At 41.5% G+C, this 17,044-nt stretch overlaps 2 protein-coding genes across 2 annotated transcripts in view; both read right to left on the minus strand.

The window, feature by feature from the left end:
* Positions 1-6,625, minus strand: part of LOC126383944 (zinc fingers and homeoboxes protein 2-like) — a 197,313-nt gene extending 190,688 nt beyond the window's left edge. Inside the window, exon 1 of the mRNA XM_050034710.1 lies at positions 6,303-6,625. The gene's annotated coding sequence lies outside the window, so the exon portion shown is untranslated. The remainder of the gene's footprint in view (positions 1-6,302) is intronic.
* LOC126383971 (collagen alpha-1(XIV) chain-like) overlaps positions 1-17,044 on the minus strand; it is an 849,933-nt gene that overhangs the window by 800,846 nt on the left and 32,043 nt on the right. The gene's annotated exons all lie outside the window — the stretch shown is intronic.

The raw sequence follows: 17,044 nt of genomic DNA on the forward strand, positions 1-17,044 counted from the left end.
GAGATCAGTATGTTATATGAACATTATTCCTTAGTCTCTGTGACATATTAGGAGGATTTTACGACTATTTGCTTTAGATTTCTTACATATAGCTCCTTTAAGTGGGAAACTGCTCAACATTAATGGTTGCGAAAATGCAGAGATGTGCGACACAAATGTCTCACACTAACCAAGAAAAATTACTGCTAAAGACCATGCAAGGCAATTACCTGATGTTCTGTGCAAAAGCAGGGTGTAAACTGTTTTGTACGGCATGCAAACACTTTTCTGCCACGAACACACAGAGAATGGCTAAAACACATATACAGCAGTGTGACAAGACAAATCATCATGACAGAGGTTGTTACATCCATATCCACTGCACGTGCTTAAAAGAATCACGCTAAGTTCCATTAAATATTCAAATCAAAAAATTTTGCTCGGGTTAGGTTCAGGTTCGGCCCACTTGATATGCTGCTGTGATGTGCTATGGCCTGTTCAAGTGCTGGAATTTGTTATTTACGTGACAACGCCTGAACACAGCACAGGCTCTGCTCCAATTGAGCGTGTGTACAGTGCCGTGCTGCGCTGCTGTGCGAGCGTAACAGCACTCTCTGGTCATTTACACACTCATTTACACACTGTCCATAACAATAACTATGTCAGCTAACAAACTGCATCGGGCTCGGGTCGAGATCGAGAATAATCTGGATGGGGTCACAGTGACCTTGACCTTTGACCACCAAAATCTAATCAATTTATCCTTGAGTCCAAGTGAATGTTTTGTACCAAATTTGAGAAAAATCCTTCAAGGCATTTTTGAGTTAATGGGACGGACAAACAGCCTGAAAACGTTATGCCTCTGGCCACAGTTATCGCTAGTGTGCAGGCATAAAACAGTGAAAATGCTGCAATGTGCATCGCAGTTTTTTGGAAAGGCTGTCATGGCTCAGGCATTTCAGGCCGCAACAATCCCAAAACAAACCCCCAAAATCTTGGAGGGACTGATATTTGGGGAGTAGAATATTTTACATTTGAAACATCTTCAGGTCACTACCTACAAAAACCCCTCTTATCCTGTAGTTAAAACATTAACCTATAAAGTATGTCATAACAACACTGTTTCTTAAAATACCTCATACCTATTTTCACATTTCTGCACTGCAAATTCTTGTTACTTAGTGGCCAAGATATACACCAATACTAATATATCTGCAATCTGCTGATTTATCAGTCTACCTTTAATGACTATAATAACTGCAGTGTCACCTCCTGGTTGGCAGATTTTAAAAAAGTCAAATGTGTAAAGACGTAGATCTAAGATCTGCTCTTCCAAAGCTGCTATGTGATTGTTTGTCTGTTGTTATATTATGAAGAATAAAAGTCCCAATTTTGGAGAACAGGATGTAACAGGAAAACAGCCTGTTAGATTTGAAATGAATAACCAGAAAGGAAGATATTAATGTTTAAGAGGAGAGGGTCCAAGTTGGAAAATTGGGAAAATTACCATACATGGGTAAAAAGCCTTTCCATGGCATGAACAAATATTGGTGCAGTATTTTTGCACATAACTTTTAAAAAATTGATTTCACAGTGTGTAATGAAAGCTTCTACACAAGTGCAGAATGTGTGCATGGAAAAAATATCAGAAGCATATTAATTTCCAGATGCAGAAAGAAATCATCAACAACATGACGTCTTTCAGAGACACGTCAGATTGTGCAACAAGGAAACAAGAGCACAGATTATTATTAAAGCTGATTAAACACCAAAATAAGAGCTCTTTTTATGTGTGGGGGAGTCACAGAGTTAAATCTGGTCAAATGGGGATCTCTGGTGTTCATGTTCACACAGACTTTGCCCCCAAAAAAACCCCAGTCGACGTGGAAGGTGGGTTTGGTCCAACAGCAGCCGAGTACATCCAATACAGCAAGTGTGTGTGTGTGCGTACGTGTGTGTGTGTGTCTGTGTGTGTGTGTGTGTGTGTGTGTCGAGTTTCCCTGTGAAGAGCTCCAACAGAGAGGCGTACACTATGTCACACACATACACACGCGCGCACACACACACACACACACACACACAGTTCCTGACCAGCCCATGCTCTCCAATGACTCACCAACACACACACACACACAAAATCACCGCCACTTCACTCACTCACGCACAACCTGCACGCTCGTACTCTATTTCACAAACACAAACACAGCCTCTCACTATTTCATAAAGCACCCAAAATACATGTGTGAGAGTGTGTGTGAGAGAGTGAAATAAAAGCAATAAAGAGTGAGTGGAATAACAATGTGTGTGTGCGTGTGTGTGTGTGTGTGTGTGTGTGCGAGATGCAGCTGTCATGCATGCTTTCTGCATGTGTGTGAAATAAATAGCAGTTTGACACAGCAACAAAGAGTGTGTGTGATTTTGCATTGTGTGTGTGTGTGTGTGTATATGTGTGTGTGTGTGTGTGTGTTTGTGTGTGTGAGTGTGTGGGTTTGTTCCAGCTCGTATAGCTGTCATAAACCCTCATGACTGAATGCCACTGAGGGCAACAGAAACCCAGAATGGGGTCCATTTCAATCGCCACAAATGATAATAAAAAAAAAAAAAAACATGCGTCGAGCTGCAATTTCCAGCGATAAAAACCAATGATGTGAACAGTCTAAACGGTGAAATAAAAGCTCACTACTGTTGCAGTGTGTGTGTATGTGTGTGTGTTTGTATTGGGGTGACAGGTCAGGTGGCAACAGCAAATCACAGCTGCACTTCCCAGGAACCGGCAAAATGTGTGTGAGTGTGTGTCAAAGAAATAGCAGCGTGTCAGAGCAGGAACAGGAAAAGCGAGAGTGTGTGTGTGATGTGTGAGAGTATGTGTAGAAATCTCCGAGCGAGGAAAGGGAAAGCGCACGAGAGCTGTGTGATGTGTGTGTGTTGGCGTTTGTGACAAATAAATAGCAGCCAGAGAGCAAGCGAGCGCGCTCTGATTCGGAGACTGGCAGCATGACTGACTGATCCCTGCATCCATATCATAGGATTAAAAAGCCTGACACGGTGGCGATACAATAGCTGCAAAATATGAGACAAAAAAAAGTCGGTCAATGGAAAAGGAAATGTGATTATGAACCAGAACAGGCGAGAGGGAGATAATATTAAAAAATCTGACACACTTTTCAACAAGAGCCATACAGTGCAGCAGCTGGGAGGACGTGGTGGATGTTAACGCTGTCACCGGGCAGTATAGAGGAAGGAGGAAGAGGAGGAGCTGCTGCCAAATATGAGCCTCTCCAGTGTTTTCCAAGAGCCAAGACACACTTCAGTCACACTGTCAGGGATGTGGTGGAGGGTGAAACCTGCCCAATTTCAGTTTGCACACCTGTTCGTCTAAACCTTCCCTCTGTATGTCCTTCAAACTAGAATCAAACTGCAGAGAGTCACACGAGGACAGCGAGGAAAGCATGAACAACCAAACAAAAGCAGATATATATTTTTTGGTTGATGATATTCTCCTGACTGGAGGTCATAGGTCACAAGAATTTTTTGTTTGCCACCACGCCGCTGCGTATGGCCTGAACCGCCTTGTGAGGCACACCTAATTATTCATGATTTTATGTAACAAGATTCGGGTACAAAATTAGGTCGGAGGAGGAACTGGATGAACTTGGAAAAGGGAAAAGTTTCTTCATGAGGAAATTTCTCTTTATTTTATACTATTAATGCTAGTCTACACAGACAATACAACCGTTAAGAAATGCATGTTTCCCTTCGTACAATCCGGGTTAACACACCATGTAAACCTGTTTGTCCCTATACTTTTCAGCCAGGTTATGTAAAACAATAAAAATCGAGTAATTAAACTGCTGACAGTCAACAATCAGCCTATATGCACACTGGTTTCCATATACCAGTTAAAACCCATTAAACATTAGGGTAACTGACAGTTTCTTTAAAAAACAGTACCATAATCACTAACAATCTGTTCCTTATATTATACCAGAATACCGTACATACTGGTGACCTAAACCAGTTAAAACCAGTCTGACATTAGGGATAACTGTTTCTTTCCAAACCAGTAGCATCCATACTGACAGTCTGTGCCTTATATAAAACACTTAAAAACCAGAATACTGTATATTGGCAGCCTAAACCAGTTAAAACCAGTCTAACCTTAGGGTAAGTGACTGCCAGTTTCTCTATAAACCAGTACCACACAGTCTGTTCATTACGTAAAACCAGAACATACTGGTGACCCTAAACCAGTTAAAACCAGTCTAACACTGGGAGGACTAACAGTCAATTTCTTTATAAACCAGTACCATAAACACCGACAAGGCTATTCCTTATATAAAACTAGAATACTGTACATGCTGATAACTAAAACCAGTTAAAACCAGTCTGCCATAGAGTAACTGAGAACCACTTTCTTTATACACCAGTTCCATAAACACTAACAGTGTGTGCCTTATATAAAACCACGATACTGTACATGCTGGTGACCTTAACTAGACTGCTATTAGAGTTACTGACAGGCAGTTTTTTATATAAACCAGTACCATAAACATTGACAGGACCGTTCCTTATACAAAGCCAGAATATTGTACTGATGACCTAAACCAGTTAAAACCAGTGGAATATTAGGAAAACTGACAGACAGTTTCTTAAACCATACACACTGTCAGTCAGTGCTTTATATTAAACAATTTAAAACCAGAATACTGTGCACTGACTTCCTAAACCAGTTAAAACCAATTTAACATTAAGGTGCTGACAGCCAGTTTCTTTATAAACCAGTGCCACACTGACAGTCTGTGCATTATATAAACCCAGAATACTGGTGACCTAAACCAGTTAAAACTAGTCAGTCAGTTTCTTTATAAAGCAGTACCATACACACAAGCAGTGTGTTTCTTATAAACCCACAATGTGTACATACTGGGGACCTACACCAGTTAAAACCAGTGGAATATTAAGGAAACTGACAGTCAGGTTTTTGCACCATACACACTGACAGTCTGTGCTTTATATAAAACAGTTTAAAACCAGAATACTGTACAAGCTGGCAGCCTAAACCAGTAGAGAACCAGTCTGCCATTAACTGGCATGAAGTCAACGTCTGTTCACCAAACAAGCAACCAGTCCCTCCTCTGAACCATATCAGCGACAGTTCCTTCGTATATAACATAAAACGAGTTAAATAACATAAATGAACAAACTTAATATACTTATATGTCTCCATACAAACCAGTTAAAGACGTTAGAATCATAAACAAACGGTCCTTTTTAATGTAAAACAGTTAAATATCAAACTAATCGGCAGTTCGTTTCAAGCAGCGACTGCCGTACAGTATGTACACCAGCGGTCCGTTTCTATACAAAACACACATTAAAGCGGCTCTAACGGGAAAGACAGTTCGTTTTAACACATAAACCTGTTAAAAAACGACCAACAGTATAATCTACCGGTCCGTTTCTTTAAAAACCAGTTAAAAACCAGTGTGCCGTTAACAGGCAGTGTGTTTCTATACAGCCCGCTGACGGCGGCTTCACCTCAGATGACCCAACCAGCCAGACTGGCTGTCTGCTAGCTAGCCCCGTTTGAACCGAACATACAGCGGGCAATAACAACACTTGAACCGACGCTACAAACCAAACTGTCACCCGCTCTACCGTCACCGTGTCACCAAAGAAAACACCGGGACCATTTTCTACTTGGCTCGGCGGAGTAACGCTAACTCGGATGGGGAAGAAGAGGGAGAGGGAGCCAGCCAAAACAAATGCATTTCCCGACATGAAAGCATAACATCCAGAGACGGGCAGCCACGTTTCGTGCTGCTGTGTGCGGGGAAAGGCTAAAGCTAAAGCACTTAGCTTCACAGGGTCGCCCGTCATTGACAGGGGCTAACTGGTAAACGGCTAGCTCCGCTGGCTAATAAATTTATTATGTGCACTTTCACCGGGGGTGGAGGGGGGACGGCAAAAGTTGGCCACCAGAAAAAACAACGCGAACCGGATGACATTCACTTGTCTGACAACTATCCGCAAATATAGGCAGAGAGCGGCGGCACAAAGTTACCTGACAGCCAGGTGTCTAACTGTTTTAATTCTAGTTTGGCTGCCGGGGAGCTCTGCTGGGTGATAGCAAGGTGATTCCCACTCTGAGAGACTGTGATGGAGGGGACGGTCGCTAGCAGCAGCAGCCCGGGCAGAGACAGCCAGCCAGGCGGCTAGTCTGGCTGCAACCAAGCCGCTTTAATAACTTCACTTTTGCGGTCACTTTGGTCAAAATTTCTCTCCAGGAGTTTAATAAATAAGAAGTTTCTCTTGTGTCCTACCTGTGTGTAGTCTCTGGGTGCAGGGTGCGACAGCCTGGAAGTTGATTATTCCCAGATATCCAGAGTGGTGCGGTGCGGGGCGCATATAGCTAGCGCTGGGTACAGTAAAGATTGTAGCATAGCTAACCTAAAGACAACAGTAGAGAGGAGAAAAAAAAACCTCCTCGTTGCTCATAGGGGGGATCGACGACAAAAACCACATGATCTTTTACGTCAGCATATATTTGCATAGGATGCCAAATTTATGTTTCGCAACCAGGTGACGTGAAAATGTACAGAAAAGTTTGATTATGGCGCAGCCGGACGCTGGCACGGCTGGTCGGGTTGCGGTGGAGAGGCGCAGGCATGTTGCAGCCACGCACCCCCCTGTCCCCCTCCTGCAGCCTTGATCTGCACCGGTCTGCTGTTTCACGACTTCCAGCACGGGTGGCTTCCACTAAACATCACCATAACCTTCGTATGCTTTCATGTAGGGACTTATTGCACACCTGTGGTCCTCTATATTTAGTTTATTACGACTTTGAGTTATGCAAAGCCACTTTTATCTGCAGGTATCACCACACTGCCTCCGCAACATTCCTCATGGCACATGTTGTTTTCCTGTGATGTAGCCTATAGTTTTGTTTTGTTTTTTCTTTTTAACAACATCTATGATTTATTTTCATTCACGCCAAAAACAAATGTTTACACAAGCCCATCTCTCTAAAAATGTAAATAAAATAATGTGATGATATATATATATATATATATATATAAAAAAAATGCCAGTGTGTTCATTTCTTAATAACACCTGTTTGATCCTGAAGCTGACCTCACTAACTGCTCTGGTGCAGCAGCATCACACTGCGAGCAGCTGCATGTGAAATCAGCCATCTACAGAAACATAAACTAGATGTGACTGTAAAGAGGTGTGGGAGTGGAAGTTTAAGTTTCCCCCGTTCGCCAGATTGCTGTCTGCATTTCATCATGCTCATGTATTTTTGATAAACGGGCTTGTTGTAGCTGATCAGATGCAATAAATGTAGAAACATCCCAGCACAGGTCTGCGAAAAGATGACAGAGAGCGACACCTACAGGAGCGTCTCAGAGCTACAGCCTGCCTCGTGGTGACTGAGGTTCTTTACTGTATGTTTAATATATATTACAGTCGGTCGATGTGTCGTGAAGTAGACTGTTGCACACTCAGTGACTTTTGACAGCTGAGGTGAAACATGTTCAGATGACAGGAATCAAGCTCCTAATCATCCTGGGTGCAATCATATGATTGATCCCTTTTTTTTTTATTTTACCAGGTCACTTAAAATTCTTTTTAAAAATTTAAAAGTAAAAAACATCACATTGTTAACAGTTTGAACAAGATTTAGTCAAAATATGAATCTGTTTCAGTCATTAGATTCAAAGATCTCCGAGAAACAATAGAAGAAAATTAAAGCAGTGTGGCTCCTCATTAATAATCACAGGTAAATAATTAATACTTTTTCCTCCACAAGGTCAGAGGTGAATAAAACAGCAGCAGCTCTTGAATCTCTGCTAATGATTTGTTTGTTTTACTCCCTCTTATCTATTTTATTTCTCATTGTGTTTTAACCATTTAACAGTTTAAAAAAAAAAAAAAAAAACTGTTAAATGCATGTATTTCTTGTGTGCGTTAGTCTCAAATAGCTTTATTTTCTAGCATTTATCTCATCAATGCAAAAATAATATCAGTTTGTTGGTACTATATATATATATATATATATAGTCTGATTGAATTGATTTAGTGTGCTGCTCAGCTCAAACCCTAAATTTCCAGGACAGGAGATGTCTTCTCTCCACAGCAAAACCACATAGTTTTATGTTTCTGTTTGTTATTTTATCTCGTTTAAATTAAATGATATATTAATGATATTTGTTTCTGGTGTTTTAGGTTAATTGGGATGGTAGTGCTGTTATTTCCATGTCTTTATGGATGAATAAATTAAAAGCTTAAGGCTGAAGAAGACCAAGTGGTTTCAGATTATCTTGTGTTAAAGAATCCCATAATGACTTTTTTTTCTGAATTTATATTTACCCCCTAAAACTTAATGAAATATCAGCCAGCTTCTTACTCAACCCTCTTCTGCAGCAGGTTTCCATCCCCTGAACGGGAGGCCTGTGACCGTCTGCCAGTCAGGAGTGTATTCAAAGTCAAATACACATCTTACCATGTAAACCGCTTCTTTTATAACATCACCAAACACAGTGCCTTTATGCTCAGATGTGGTGCATTTAGAGACTAGCTAATGAGAATAATACGGGGCCTTCGAAACAGAAACGACACCACAGCCAGAGCCATCTTTGCAGAAGAGTTGTCGGCAACTGGAAGCTCTTGCCAGTGTCTCCAGAATACACAATCAGGTAATGTTGCCAGGCAAAAGTGCCAGCTCTAGCCAATAAGCAGAGTTTTGGCCAACATTGCTTAGCAACAAAAGTTAAAAACTGAACCACTCAAGGCTTAAAAATAGTCTTTAAAATAGTAATCAAGAGCCCATCAGTGTCACAAATTTCTGCAGATAAAAAGCCTCATGAGCGAGAATTACCCTCCCGAAAAAAAAAGAAAGTGAAAAGTTTGCTGCTGCTCTGACAAAAAGTAAGCTCTACATTAATTATTAGCAATTAAAGGCCTTTTTACCACCAATACAATGAGGAGAGAGGTAGGACAATGGGCCCCTGGACACAGACATGTAAAATGCTCTCCACTTCTCCTACATAAAAGCAAGACTCCCAGACTCAAAAACTACTTGTAGTTGTATCATTGTTGTTTTGTGTCTCTTTGTGGCCATTCAGTTATTGTAGTCTGTTTCTGTGTCTGAGTGGTCGTCATTTTTTTGTGGTCATTTTGTATCTAGTTTTTCCAGTTATTTTCCATGTCTTTGTAGTCAGTGTGAGTCTCTTTGTGGTCCTTTTACGTGTCTTTGGGGTTGGTATTTATCTCTTTGTGGTAATTTGTGTCTTCTTGTAGTTGTTTTGTATCTTGTATGTTGTGTGTCTCTGAGGTCATTTTGTAGTATATCTTTGTAGTGTTTTTACATCCCTTTGTGGTGGTTTTGCATCTCTGTATAGTGGCTTTGCATCTCTGTATAGTGGCTTTGCATCTCTGTATAGTGGCTTTGGATCTCTTCGTGGTGGTTTTGCATCTGTTTGTAATGTTTTTGCATATCCTTGTAGTGGTTTTGCATTTCTTTACTGTGATTTTGCATCTCCTCGTAGTGGTGTTGTATCTCTTTGTAGTGATTGTGCATCTCTGCAGTGGTTTTGTATCTTGTTTCTTCTTTGTAGTGGTTTTGCATCTCTTTGCAACTGTTTTGTATCTCTTTGTAGTGGTTTTGTAATATTTTGTAGTGTTCTTATGTCTCTGTAGTGGTTTTGCATCTTTTCGTAGTAGTTTTGCATCTCTTTGCAACAGTTTTGCATCTCTTTGTGGTGAATTTCTATCTCTTTGTGGTGGTTTTGCATCTGTTTGCAATAGTTTTGTGTCTCTCTGTATTAATATTGCATGTCTTTGTAGATATTCGTATCTTTGTGATCATTATGAGTCTCTTTGCAATTGCTTGATTAACTTTACAAAGGGATAACTAACAGTCACTCCAAACAGAGGCTCCATGATCTCTTGGGGCTGTAGGCCCATTCATTAGTCCTTCCTTGTATAAAACATTAAAATTATGACCCATCACACTGAGAAAACTGAGAAAAGTGAGATTTGGTAGCCTAGAACTTCAAAAACCAATATCAGAAACAAAAACTCAGCTGAATTGAACCACAGGAATCACTTATTTTTGTTTTTATTCACATTGACTCATTAATCAGGTGGCCATTTGGAATTGTACTCTACCAGAAAAACAGGAAAACGTGTGACACACACTGGGAGAGAATTTGCATATTATTGTGGTTAGCCCAAAAAAAATCATATATCTGTAAAAAAAGATAGGCCGCATAATAAAAAAGGGATATCAGAGATACAAAGGAGGCTTTTATCAGGGTTTCAATCACACAGCAGTTGTAAGAGTCAAATGTAACTGATGTAAACTTTCAAAATGCAAATGGAAAAGTAAAAACAGCACAACACGCTGCAGTCGTGTGGTTTTCCTTTTTTGTCTCCTGACAGGAGCGCTTGCAGCCGCTGGCCTCCTTCCCGCAATTAATCAAATGAAGCCGCCTGAAAAGGAAAAAACAAAAGTCATTATTTGGTGTCACAGTTCAGCACACTGTGCCGGGGTGTCAGTGCCGAGAGGCTGCGGGTGGCTTATTTACTGGTTTTAGGTTTGAGAAGCTGCATCTGTAGTAGTATAGCAGGGAGATTTGACAAACAAGTAGTCTGGTTATAATTCAGATAATTGTACCATAAAATCAATATGATTTAAAGATAGGATTTATAGTTAAGCTCAGAATAAAACACAGCAAATTACTACAAATGAAAAATATAGGACACATATTTGTCGAAATGATTAAAGAGGGTGTCAGTAGTTTATGCATCAGGGCAGAAAAACAGCCCTTAAAATACATACATCATAAAGAGGGCTTTATCATCTAATCAATCCATCAGGACTGGGTGTCTGACGTGCTGGAGTACAGACATAGATTAACAGAAAGTATGTCACAATCTAAATACTAACAGGCTGCAGTGTGTATGTGATATGAGCTGTTAAAAGGGAAGTTAAGAGTGTTTAAAGCACAAATGTTATAAACTAATACGTCAATGGGGACTTATTAAAGTTGCTGATCAATAGCAGTGACTCAGCAACAATTTCACCAGCTGCTTTAATTACTCACTTTGTTGCCAAACACTGACTGAAGAAACTGATATAATCTGACTGCTGACAGTGTCTTTGTCTGTATAGATGTTTACACTGTCACTCATATTCAGTGGTGGAAAATAACTAAATACCTTTACCTAAGTACTGTACTTAAGTACAATTTTGAGGTACATTTTCTGCCACCCTTACCCTTGCAGGGGTGCTGGAACAGTCGTGTTTTGTGGACTTGGAGAAAGCTTATGACCACATCAGACACAGGGAGTCCTGTGGGAGGTACTGCAGGAATACAGGGTACCAGGGTTGTGCTACAAGCCATCAGGTCCCTGTCTAACGAAAGTAAGAGCTGTGCTCACTTACCTTGCACAAAGTTAAACATATTTCCAGTGGGTGTTGGCCTCCACCAGGGTTTTCCCTTGTCACCGACTGTGTTTGTGATTTTCAAGGACAGGATCTCAAGGCGCAGCCAGAGGGAGGAAAGTGATCAGTTTGGGGACCACAGAATTGCATCTTGGCTCTTTGCAGACGATGTGGTCCTGTTGGCTTCATCACACCATGACCTCCAGCATGAAGTGGGGTGGTGTACAGCCAAGTGTGAAGCAGTTTGGATGAGAGTCAGCCCCCAAGTCTGAGGCCATGGTTCTCTGCAGGAAAACGGTAGATAGCCCTGAATAGGTTGGGAGAGGGTTACTTCCCTAAGTGAAGGAGTTCAAGTATCTCAGGGTCTTAAAATGGGCAAGCATTTTGAAATGGAATCCATAGCGATGCAGGCACTGCACCAGACTGTCCTGGTGAAGAGGGAGCTGAGCCGGAAGGCAAAGCTTCCAATTCACTGCTCCATCTACGTACCAATCCTCACCTGTGGTCATGAGCTTTGGGTAGTGACCAAAAGAATGAGATTGTGGATACAAGCAGCCGGAGGGAGTTCGGAGTAGAGCTCAGCTCCTTTGTGTTGAAAGGGGTCAGTTGAGGTGGTTCGGGCATCTGACCAGGATGCCTCCTGGACGGCTTCTGTTAGAGGTTTTTCGGGCACGTTCAACAGGTAGGAGGCCCCAGGGCAGACCCAGAACATGCTGGAGGGATTACATATCTCATCTGGCTTGGGAACGTCTCAGGATCCCCTGTGTTGCTGGGGAGAGGGATGTTTGGAATTCCCTGCTCAGCCTACTACCCCCGCAACCCGGCCTCCTGTAAGCAGATGAAGATGGATGGATTTCTGCTACTTTATGCTTCTACTCCACTACATTTTGTGTAAAATATTGTACTATTTACTGCACTACTATCTATCTGATATTAGTTACTTTGCAGATTGAGATTATTAAATATAAATAAACAAATACATTGTGATGTATTATTATAGGTTAAGATACCCAGCAGTATATAAAGTAGTTGAATTAGCTCCAACCTTACCTGCTGACTAAGTGATGTACACAATAATGCATCAATAATTAAAGTAATTAGATTGCAGTAATATACATTATTTGAAATGGGACATTCTGCATAATAAGTACTTTTAATTTTTAGTACTCAAAGGATATATAATTTTACTTAAGTAAGATTTTGAATGCAGGACATTTACTTGTAACAGAGTACTTTTACACTGTGGTATTGCCACTTTTACTGAAGTAAAAGATCTGAGTACTTAATCATGTTTCATTCCTACTTACGTCTTACGTGCTACAGACTTGTCATAATTTCAACACCATATAAACCGTTTGCTTTTAATATTTGGATAAAAAAAAAGACTAAAGCGTTCAGTGCTTAAATCAAAGTAAGTTCAAGGACATGTCTGACCATGTTTGAAATTTATACCAGTTCTGAATGGCCTCCTCCTGACTGCATCCCACTGCCTCCCTGATCTTTCTGTAACAACTCTGTGTCTTTTGTGTGTTCTTGTCATCTCAATGCCATGAATTAAACAAATGGAGATAATGGAGTATATTCTCATTGTCTGTCCTGAAAGACATTCAGTGGCGGACTCAGGTTGTCTGACGGTCAGGGTGCGAGAAAAATAAAATGGGCACCAGCTGCATGTGGCGGAGGACCAACACGCAACGCAGAAGGTTTTCTAGCATGTATGACAGCCTACCTGTCACTGAATCATGTTTTGTCACAGTTGGGGCATCCCAGAGGGAACTGTATTGCTTTTTCTGCACTGAAAGGGCACCCTAGGGGACATTTCCATTTCCAAAAAAGATCACATTTTCTCCACTGGAAGGGCACCCTAGGAGAAAATGGATCACATTTTCTCCAGTGGAAGGGCACTCTGGTGGGCCCTGAATCACGTATTCTCCATTGGAAGGGCAGTGTCGTGCGCAGTACATTAGGTTTTCTCCATTGCAAGGGTGCCAAAATGAGCATTTTAGCATGTTTTCTCTACTGGAAGGGCAAACTAGTGGGCACTTCATCATGTTTTGTCTATCGTAGGGGCATCCGTGACAGCACATTTGCTNTAGGTTTTCTCCATTGCAAGGGTGCCAAAATGAGCATTTTAGCATGTTTTCTCTACTGGAAGGGCACCCTACTGGGCACTGCATCACATTTTCTCTACTGGAAGGGCAAACTAGTGGGCACTTCATCATGTTTTGTCTATCGTAGGGGCATCCGTGACAGCACATTTGCTGCTTTTTTAAAATTTATTTTCATTTTATCATCCTCTGGGGACTGTAAGTGTCTAAATTCCAATGGATTCTCTTTGGACTGTGGTGTTGATAGACGGACATCACCATCCTTACAGCCACATCCCCAGCATGGCAGAAACATGTTAGATGCTGTTGTTGTGATCATCAGTATTCAGCAGACACGAAACAATCTTTCAGTGCATATTTTTCATTAAATATTTGGAGATTAGGCTGATCTGAATAATGTTCTGGTTGTTTTGCTTCTTGCATATCACAAAGGAAAACACTGGAGTATGTGTGTGGTTTTATTTTCATCATTTTTAGAGACAAACTGAAGAGAACCATCAGAATGGACCTGTCGCAGACCGGCTGCTGAACTGATTGTACTAGTGTCTGGCTGGTGTTATACATATACATGGAGGTTATGAGCCCTGGCACTGCTCACATTGACTTTGTGTCTCGGCCAGAAAGTCAAAACCTTTTCGAGGGATCGGAGCCAAAACGGCTGAGAGTCTTTGTTTTACAAAACAGGGAACAACCTTCACTGCAGCTCCAGACTCAAAGTCACCTGCAGTCAGTAGAGAGGACGCTCCAACTTATACATTTGTACTTGTTTAGGAAAACACATTCTTTGCTCCTTTCCATAATCAATAATATATAACAACATATGTATTTTCTCGTTAACTTGTGCTGTTGTTAAAGGTAAACAAAAAGGTGCACTGAGCCAAACATTGGCAACGACCAAGAGTCTTTAAAGGGCCCCGATTACAAGAAACTAAAACCCGTAGCCTGAGTGAGACCACGTCTGAAACATGTAGAAGGTTTTAGTTATGTCACTTGCTTTCTTCCTCTTCTTCTTTGGTGCTAATTAGTAAGTCACCTGCCTCACTCTGGTGCTCCTTGATAGTTTATTCATCACAAAGAGGAGGACAAGAGTGCCACACTGTCAGGACTCAAACATCAGCAACTCATCAGCGTTAATTCAGTGTGTGTGTGTGTGTGTGTGTGTGTGTGTGTGTGTTTGTGTTTGTGTGTGAGCGAGCAGGAGCTTATCAGATTTTGTGAGGTCGATCGCCCCGTGTTGTTTACACACAACCCCTCTTGTGTGTGAGAGAGAGTTTTCTGCTCGGCTGCCTCGTCTCTGTTTTTGTGTTTATTCAGATTCAGAGGAGAAGCTGAGCTGCTTCACCTGCTCTGCATAATAACATCCAACTCAAACCTTTGGGCTCATTTACACACAGATGAGTGTTTATAAAGCTACAGTATCAGTACACAGAGGTGAGAGGTGAGGAATCTGTGGATGTCTGGCTGTGAAATCTCATAACTCCCTTCTGTTTCTGAGGGAAAGTCTTCATAATTTTGTCACATCATTCCTGATTTTACTTGCGAATGTCCTTGCTGAATTTTGAGGACCCAAACGGCTGTTTGAAATGTGCGGCTGTAATCGATATTTTAATCATAACATTGTATCAAATGACATGATGATGAACCTTCAGAGAGCAAACAGCTGAATCTGCAGCTTGTAGGCTTTACAGAGTTTTAAAGTGAGTTTCAGCCCATTGTTTATCTGTCCAGCCCAAAACTTTACACAAAATTTACACATATAATACCCCTTCAGTGTGGGCAGGATTCTTAGCAGATAATCATAATCTCCTAAGACCTGAAATTTTGTTTGGTATGCATCTTTAATTTCTCCTAGCTATTCGGGATCAGTAGGACCCAATAAGAATAAAAAATTAAATATTGTCAACGATAAAAAAAAGTCCTAATGTCCTAAAACAAGTACTTACTAATTAATGGTCTCTTAGCTTGTTACTGTCACTAAAATTGGTTAAGTTTGTTGTCGCATCAAACTACAAACATTATTAATCATAAACAAACAAGTTTCAATCATAAAATGTGATCAGGTTTTGGACCTTGTCCATGTTTGTGGATCAGCTGCAGACTGACTTGGCAGAGATGGCTGCCATCTTATTTTTACATAAATTAGTGTATTGTACTCTTACTACCACTAGATGGCACAAAAAAGTGTCCATGAATAAGGACAATAGGACTAAGTTAAGCAGAATGAAGTATAAAGGCCCTGACACATCAAGCCATCAAAGTCGGGCCGTCATTGAGCGTCTGTCGGCCTAGTTTTTGCGGTGTGTTCCGCACCGTCGGCACTTCGGCGTCAGTCGCTTTTCGGCCCATTGAGCATGTTGAATCGGCGGCAGAGCTTGTTGGTGAGAGAGATCACTCTGATTGGCTGTTCAGGTTTTATTTCCTCGCCCCTGTAGTGAGTGAATCTGCCTGTAGTGAATCAGGCTCCACTTCACTCAGCTGCCCGACAGACCCGCTGCGTCTTCCCACTTTAACCTGAATAACAAACCAGGGCTAGCTGTGAGGCTAGCGGAGCATTAGCCGCAGCATGACCGGAGGGAAGCACAGCCAGTTAGCCTCCGCTAGCTTCCCAGCTAGCCCCGGCTCTCCGTTTGGATCCAACTGGAGCACCGAGCCCTGGTTTGTTATTCAGGATAAAGTGGGAAGAAGCAGCGGGTTTATTGGGCAGCTGAATGAAGTGGAGCCTGCGGAGGAAACACCAGGACACTGTAATAGTCCGTGGAGATACTGCGGTGTTCTGCTGCACAGATAGGAAACCCCTCGGCTGACAGGATGTACCACTCTGTCACTCCGCTCTCTCCTTTACGCAGGTGCAGAACGTACGTGCTACTTGGCCGTTGGATGTAGTCCGTGTAGTGTGTTCAAATGCAACTGACACAGGGCGATGTGAGGCGACGTAGACGACGCAACAGTTGGCTTTCGTCGCCGCTAGTTCTTTGATGTCAGTTTGGTGTGTCAGCACCTTTAGGTCCAGTAAACCCACAACATGTGATGTCAACATAAGAAGACACAGGGTCTCAGGAGGATAATGCTGCTGCATGAAACTGCCGTGACATCATCTTCAGTGCGACAGAAACATAATGTATTCTCTGTTGATCTTTTCATCTGCAACCAAAGAAAGATCTGCACTTTGTTAAATGGCCACGGCATAGATTTGTGGTCTTTCTAAAACCTGGTTTTGAGTAGGGATGCACCGAAATGAAAATTTGTGGCCGAAGCCGAAGCCGAATAAAATTAAACGCTTGGCCGAGTACCGAATACCGTTGTTTAGTTTTTCATTAGGGACCCACGGTACGATACCAGTGAAAGTATCATGGTTCTGAGTAGTATCACAATACCACAGCAAAAATGAGGCAGATGTGCCTTTTGTCATTTATAAAAAGATAAATCACTTTTCTATAATACATCAATGATATTTCAATGGAATAAATTACTTATTGACTTATTCATACTTCAAAAACAGCATCAA

This window comes from Epinephelus moara, chromosome 22 (genome assembly GCF_006386435.1).
Source record: "Epinephelus moara isolate mb chromosome 22, YSFRI_EMoa_1.0, whole genome shotgun sequence".
In the NCBI taxonomy this organism is placed as follows: Eukaryota; Metazoa; Chordata; class Actinopteri; order Perciformes; family Serranidae; genus Epinephelus; species Epinephelus moara.